Consider the following 8,089-nt stretch of genomic DNA (forward strand, 5'->3'; position numbering starts at 1 on the left):
CAACACATTCCTCCGCCATGCGTGAGATCTGGGTTCACTTTCTGAAACTAGCGGCTTTATAATAGCGCTTTCCTTCAAACAGCCACAAAGGCTTCACAAGGGCAAACGGAGAAACCCGCTGATGTATGTGTAGAAGAGTTTCGCATTTTATATATTGCGGGTGGATTACACACACAGGCACATCCGTTAAACTGACTGGGCATTTTTCGCCAGACGTTGGACACAATAGGACGCCAAGCACATAAGTCACGGCTAGGTTGTCGTGGCGCCGCAGGCCTTATGTCCTGACGGGAGCGCATCTATGGCTACGCACTGTGCTTGGATGACAAAGCGATTCATCGGAATTTGTGCTCCGTTAAAAGCTTGGTGCGGTGGTCTCGCTTAGCTGTCACGCCACATTGAATAGCGGATATTTATTCACTAATTCTTCAAGCAGCGACGAAGGCCCCACATTCCCACCAGGATGAAACCTACAGCAGTTCGCGTAGAAATAAACCCATTTAAAGTATAAATCGCTGTTTGGGAATTCTTTACGACCTCTCCCCAAAATTTTAAACGCCGCGTGTAACTTTCAGGGGCTGATTTGGCTAATGATTAAACGAGTCTTTCATATCTGCTGTTCAAGCAAGCTGTAATAGCCGTGCATTGTTTTTATATGAAACCTCGTAACCACATAACAAGGTCTTTCAACGAGTTATGGATGGGAAGCTGGGGTGGCATTCCCTGGCTTGCGCAATAATATGCACGTGTGCGATACGCGGACACCGCCTGTTAGCAGGTTATTTATATATTTAGGCAAAACATTTAAACGGCCCACCGAAAGGAAATGCCGTAACAGAAAAACGGCCCCTTCGGAGGAATTGCATAGCACGAGGCGTTCGATAGCGTGAACTTGGGATTGGGCAGCTGTAGTCCACGGCAGTACACCACAGATGAAGGGAGCGGTAGAACAAGCGGCGAAATTCCCCATCGTCTTAAACTCAGCTATTACACTACGGGAGAAAAAAGCTGGGGATCAACGCGTAGGAGATATGTCGAAGCCATTCTTAAGCGTTAAAGCGAATGACAAAGCAAACCTCCTGAAGCCGCAACATCACAAAGCCCTTGGACAACGTGAGGCGTTGTCCAAGGCGTTGTCCACATATGAAGGGCATAGATATCCTCAGATTTTATTTATCTGTTATTTTCTGGTGAGTATATTTAATATTCGTCTGTTATCTTGAATGTTTACTCGTAACATGATGTGTGGTAAGATCATTATTGGACTACAAAAAAATGAGAATAATTACTTGTACACCTGCCAACCAATTTCATTTCTGTAGATGGTTTTAAAACAAAGCTCATAAATGACCATATTAATTCACAGAACAACGCAGTATTTTAACACTTTCAACATGTGGTTGCTCAAAAATAAGTGGGTGAAATCGGAAATTACTTTAAAAGGAAGGGTTCATACCACAGAACTCCGAAAACCGAATATCCTCCTCGGCGTCTAACTGCAATCCCAAAAACGTTCGGCGATACCAGTGATGGTGTACTTCTAAAATTACTGCATCATGGTATCAGGTGAATAGCCATGTCACGTATCTCAACGTATGCTCCGAACATCGGTCACAGCTCGCGGAAATCAGTGTGATCAGATGCACCCAAGGGAGTCAGTGGTTTGGGCCCTTTTTAACAGCGGGGGTGTTGTAGGTCGAGCCTTTTCGGAAGTCTGCTGAAGGTCGTGCTTCACATAAGGGTACGTACAGGTTCTGAGACCCACCGGCGGCCTTCCGGAAGCCGGTTCCGAGACCCACCAATAGAGGGCACAGTGGTCTCGTAGAGGCGGGTTCCTCTCCTTCCCACTAAGTGGCCCCCTGGAATAAGGGGCCTTAGCCAAAAGTGCAAATAAATGTTTTCTCTCTCTGTCCATACCATTAGGGAGGGAGAGGGGAGGTAGCCTCCCGCGCTGACGTTTAGCTGCCGATTCCTTCGCGGGAACCGTAGAATTTGCGCGACGATAGCGCTGCCGTTCTCTGGTGAGCGGCCGTTGACATTCGAGACGACATAAGATAACCACAGCTCCACTGTTCCTAAATATGTTTAGCGCAAAAACCAAAGACAGTACACAAGAAAGGAGACAGGACAAGCGCTAGTCCTGTCTTCTTTATTGTGTACCGTCTTTGGTTTTTGCGCTAAACATATTTAGGAATCCCGAACCAACTGGCCCCCCTACAAGTTTTGTTAAATTACCTAAGCTCCCCTGTTGCTCCAGATTTCACACTGGGTGGAACTGGGTTTAGTTTTTTTTTACATCTTAATGAAATTGTAAATATTGACGCGACAGCAACTCACATATTTTATTCATATTGTGCAAGTATAGTCTTTCAGGTGGCACAAAACATATTAATCTAGATATTTGCACTCCGGAAACATTTACGCCTATAGGCTAGAAGCAATGACTTCATACTAAGCATTAAAAAAATCAACACAGTACTTGCAACCAGGTAAGATATTGCATATATTATCACTAGTCACGCCAATAAGAGTATAGAAGAATTCGTGAATTATCTTAAACGTTACGACAGTATTTTTTTAGGAATATGCGTTGGAAGGGAACGTGTAATATGTCTAAAAATTTTCTAATATATGGCTCGTACAAAGCCCGTATGTGTCACGAATTCTTTTGTCCGTGTCCCAGGTGCGCTGTCTCTTCTTCTTGATCATGTCTAACCAACACGACCAAATAGCCACTTCAGACTCGTACACTCTCATTGTCTATTTCCCGATCTCTGTCTAAGTTATGCTTCACACTCCTTTATCATCTTCTGGACTAAAGTGTGTGTGCGACCCCGCTCCTATCCCCCCTTTTTCGCCTGCCATCTCTTTTATCCCCCGAACACCCCTTCCCCAGTTCCGAGTAGCAATCCGGGCTCTAAGCCTGGATAACCTCTCGGCCTTTCCTTTCGATTTTCTCCTCCTCCGTCTCGTCTGAAATAAATAATGAGGCGCTAATCTGGCCATGGAGTCAAGAGCTGTTGTTCTCAGGTAAGGTATCATAAGAGCAGTTAGTGATTGTTCTTAGCCAGCGTGTTGTTCGTATGCGCAATACGCGAAGTTATCGCCAAGAAAACAGCCAATGCTCGCGACATCTCGCGACATCACGACAAACTATGCTCGCGACATCTAGGTGCAAAAAAATTTGTCAAACGGGGCCATGAGGAACAATATTCATACATACGTTCAAGGGCATACCGTGGCTCGGCTTCCCCATAAATCCCTCTGGTGGCCAATCCATACTGCCATCAAAAAAAATTCGGCAAATGACAGCAACGTACGTACAATTTGACTCAAAATATAATATGCGCTGCGGCACTGTGTACCGCAGTACGTAATGCTTGCATTGCGTGATCCCAGGGCGCTTACCAATCTTTGAAGTCAAATCTTGAGCTCAACAACGTCATTCGCCGAAAATTCATTGTTAGCTGCATAAACTGTCCACTTGAGTGTATTGTGATGAAACAGTGACGCTGAACCACAGGATGGTCTTAGAGTGTGGTAGCACAAAATAATTATTTTTACTTCAAAAAAGTTTTGTCCTGATATTTAAAGCTCCGTATTTAAAGGAGCCATGAAGAAAAAACACAAGTTTGGTTCATTCGAAAGATTGCCTCGTTAGAACCATAACGACACCACTTATAACGCAAACTACGCTCAAATAAGCTACATAATTAGGAAAAAATGAAATGACCATGCGACCCACCAGCTCATTTTCCGCAACAGAACCTATGATGTCACTCGAGAATGCTCTGCGATTGGCGGAGGCCGGCAAAAGCAAACGCATGTTAGGCAGGGCTTACAGTTTGCATAGTGAGCTATATGCACGTGAAACATACTGCACATTCTTTTTATGACAAAGAACGGTGGAGTAAACGGTTGAAGTACCGAACCAGCCCGCAAGCGTGTGCGTCAATGCGTACGAAAATACCGCCGGCCGATCTCAACATCTCGCCGTCGTGCAGACGAATTTTCAGGTTCGAGGCTCTTAGGGGCCAACGAACCGTTCCAGCACGTACAGCCGCGACCTTGCTTGGTATCTTAATCCCTTGACAGGAGGTTGGCCGTCATATCGCCAACCAGCAAAGGTAAAAATAGAAACGAGGGGAGTAAGGAACAGCAAGAAGCGACGAGATAGTGCCAGTCGTCGCAGAAGCTTCGAATGGTGTTGGCTTGCTGCTGTCGTTACGAGCTCGTTTCCAGTTTACAACCACTGAAAACTTCAGTTTGTTCGAGTACTTTACAATGAAATTTCGTTGCTGCGTTTTGAAATGCCCATGTAGTACGGGCAAATCGCCGAGGGAGTGCGACATCCCCGCCGGTGAAGAGATCTCCTTTCATGTGCTGCCCAAGGACGAACCTCAGCGAAGCAAGTGGCTACGTTTTGTGAACTTTGCAAACGGAGGAGAAAGGGAGCTAAAGGAAGTACGAGTGTGCTCGCTTCATTTCCGACGAAGTGATTACGGCAGGGACCCTTACGTTAGCTCACTCCTGGGACATGCTGTCGCTCGTCGCCGACTTCGTCAAATAGCCGTCAAAGCGCTCTGACCTTGGGGGAAAAGATGCCGTACACACCGCGCATTGACGCTCGTATCTTTCTGGTCGGAGCAGAGAGCTCGCGCGAACGGCTTTGCATACACGACACCGGCCAACTGGCATAAGCGATACTGCTACTGAAATTGAACTATTATTAACCGTAATAAAAATACGGCACATACGTACCAGCCTGTATTCATCCGTCGCGACGGGGCTGACGAGGCAGCGGTGCCGACGGCTGGGCGTTCTTGTGGCTATCGCGGAATGGTCGCTTTCCGGTCCATCCGCGTATCCCACAACTCCTGCCGCTCGTGCACTTAGAAGCATTGAGCGTTCGAGTGGTGTGAGGTTGTTAAATGCAAGCCCGAGCTTCTCGGCGAGAGTTTTGTTCTCCCGATCAGGCGATCCCATGACTAGGGCTGCGGGTGCACTAGGTTTTACTGGTATTTTTAAAATGGCCGCCGTCTCGGTTTCGGCACGATTTCCGGTTCCTGTCTGACTCCCGCGTGTGGGTGCTATATGGAGTCGACATACTAAGTATCTGTTTCATGGACCGCCTCGTATGACGCCATTGTTCACGTCACGAAATCTGCAATTTTAGCGGGAGATTTAAAATTTTGGCTTAAATTGCCTTATTTCTCAGTGAATAAAGCATCATTTGCTTCCGGGAAAGCGCTTGAGGTACTATGAAACACATAATCTTTCGAATAAAACAAACTTTTGTTTTCTCTTCATGGCTCCTTTAAGTGCACATAAGCGAGAAGGCTAGAGCTCAAAAAAGTTTTCTGTGTTTCCTCGTTCTTCGTAGCCAGACCAACCTTGCGTACGTATGTGACACCACAATATCGCTGGTATTGGTCGGCTTCCTTCAAGTTGCAACAATAAAAACATTCGGTAGCCGCTTTACGAAAATCGCCACAAACGGAAAGCCGCTACTAAAGGTGCCTCACTGGCGATCAAACCATAGAGTGCCCTCAAAGCATTCGCAGTGCTTCCATGCACGAATTAAGCGCAGAAAATGTATATGAGCCTCGTTGCAGAGCTTCCTTCATACACATTTGCCTAACTGGAAAGAGAGAACATTTCATACATCGATGCATTCCCATCCAAAGAGAAACAAGTGTACCATAACTGATGAATTCGCGATTAAAGAGGTGGATTTGAAATCCTCAACGTTCCCCACTGTGAAGAACAGTCCGCACGCTATCTGGGACAACACCTCTCGAACTACTTCCACGTTGTTTTGTAATGCGGCAGACCATCGAAAAGTTCAAATTATGATGTAACACACTGAACCTGCATCTTGGCTACAGAATAATGCAGGCCAGCTGGATATTTTTCAATGCGCAACAAAATTTCAATGCACGAGAGTTTTTTTTTTTTTTTTTTTTTTTTTTTTTTTTTTTTTTTTTACAGCTTATGTCAGAACAACTGCAGCTTTGGACGAAATCGAACCTGAGCATCGTGCCATTTCGGTGACTGCCAAATAAATTTTGTTTTATTTTTGTTTTCTTTGAGAGACCTTGCAACCTTGGTCCCTCCATAATTGATGCGCACTCCTACTGGGTGTTGCAATTGCGGTTGTTAATAATAATTTATCATGAGGATTATACATACCACGGCCCTGCTTTCTGCATCCAGCATGTTCTGGTTTTTCACCAACCTTCTTTTTCGATCTCTTTCCCTGCCCACGACACTGTTTTTATGCAGATCCTTCGTCAAAATAGGAACTAACAACGGGGTTTCGGAGTAATCCTCAACATTGAACAGCGGAAGGGGAACTGCGGCTGGCGAAGATTTGCAAATGATGCCTTTGCTATATTCATCTTTCAAGCACTTTGGGTATCCGAGTTTGTATCGCAGCACCAAGAAAGGGAAGTGAGGATGGCATTTTTACCTTGAGTTTAGTCGTAAATCCCATTGTCTCCCCATCCTCCTTCGCGTATGCTGTTGCTGTACAAACAGCTCCATGGTTTCCCTAGCCACACCGGTGAAGAGGTCTCGCTGATTGATTGATTGATTGATTGATTGATTGATTGATTGATTGATTGATTGATTGATTGATTGATTGATTGATTGATTGATTGATTGATTGATTGATTGATTGATTGATTGTCAGGTTTAACACGCCAACGCTACACAGGTGATGAGGCACGCCCTAGTGGAGAGCTCCGGATTAATTTGCACCATTTCGGAATCTTTAACGGGCGTCGAAATCTCGCACACACAGGCGTTCTCGCTTCTCACCTCCATCAGAAAAGCGGCCACCGCGGCAGGGCATCGAACCCGCATCTTTGGGCTCAGCAGCCCAAGAAATAGGTCTCGCGCTGTGTGCTGCTTTTCCCTTAAATATAGCTTTAATATATATATATATATAGTTTATTTTGTACTCTTCATTGCATTTGAAAACATTATGTGTGATTCTACCTTTTCGCAAGAAATCTTATGTCAACGCCCTAGGGAACGTCTGGTAGCGCTTAGAACCCGTGGCAAAGAGGCGGACTTCTCGCCACTGCCTCAACTCTCCATGCTGGACGTAAATCACGCAGCGGACAAAAGACCGCCGGCCAGACATAATCTATGCCATTCTTGTGAGGCATCTCAGTGCATCACCGGGTCGCTTGCAGGCTGCAGCTCCGTTGCAGTCAAGCCAAGCGTGACTCGTGAACATCGATGCCCCATTCATGGCATTTCGGCGAGATGTCTATCTGTCCAGCCGCCTTGGCGTCCTGCGCAAGCGCTGCCTGGCTCAGCATGCCACCGCAGAAGGCACGAAAAATACTACAAGCCAGCGCGCCGTTCGCGTGCTTGCAAACGCTTGCGAACGGACCTCGGCTGACAGCCAGCGGCGGACAGGCGAGCGACAGCCCGTTGAGGACACATTCATTTACATTTGCAGTTGGCCATTTCCCACGGACGCGCCTTGTTGATGTGTTCCACAGAGGTGCAATCGATCAGGCAGGGTTGCTCCGTGCTATGTGTGCACCTGTGCCTCGTCCGCGCCTTCAGGGGAGAGCGGTATATGCTACTCGAGCGGCGACCGCTGTTTCCAATTACCACGGTCCCGCAATATTTGCATTAAGGGCCACGGCCTTCCCCTTACCGCCGCCTTCCCCGTCCTCGTGAATTTGAAGCTCTGCGACACAAACTCGGTTACGGACCTTTCGCAATGTGATAATTTTGCTCCGCCTTGCCAGACCAAGCATGTACCCGCCGGTGGCATAATTTATACCCCATCGCTTCTTATACTGGGCCACACTTAGTGACTCTAGGCTAAACGGGTTCACACTGTTTTTGGGCTTGGCCATGACCATGGTGTAAGATAAACTTTTAGGCGCGGACACAGCGGCCCAAAATGCTGTCGAGTGAAGCTGGTGGCGCCGCGCGCAGACCTTCGATTGAAAGGTCATCTGGTGGCAGAACTCGTCACTTCGCAGCGTTGTAGACTTCACGTGGCTTTACCACCAACGACTGTCCGAAGCAAGGTGGTTCGCATGCATCAGAGGCATGCGTG

Source organism: Haemaphysalis longicornis, unplaced genomic scaffold, assembly GCF_048455015.1.
Source record: "Haemaphysalis longicornis isolate Haplotype H1 unplaced genomic scaffold, Haemaphysalis longicornis Haplotype H1 scaffold_1, whole genome shotgun sequence".
In the NCBI taxonomy this organism is placed as follows: domain Eukaryota; kingdom Metazoa; phylum Arthropoda; class Arachnida; order Ixodida; family Ixodidae; genus Haemaphysalis; species Haemaphysalis longicornis.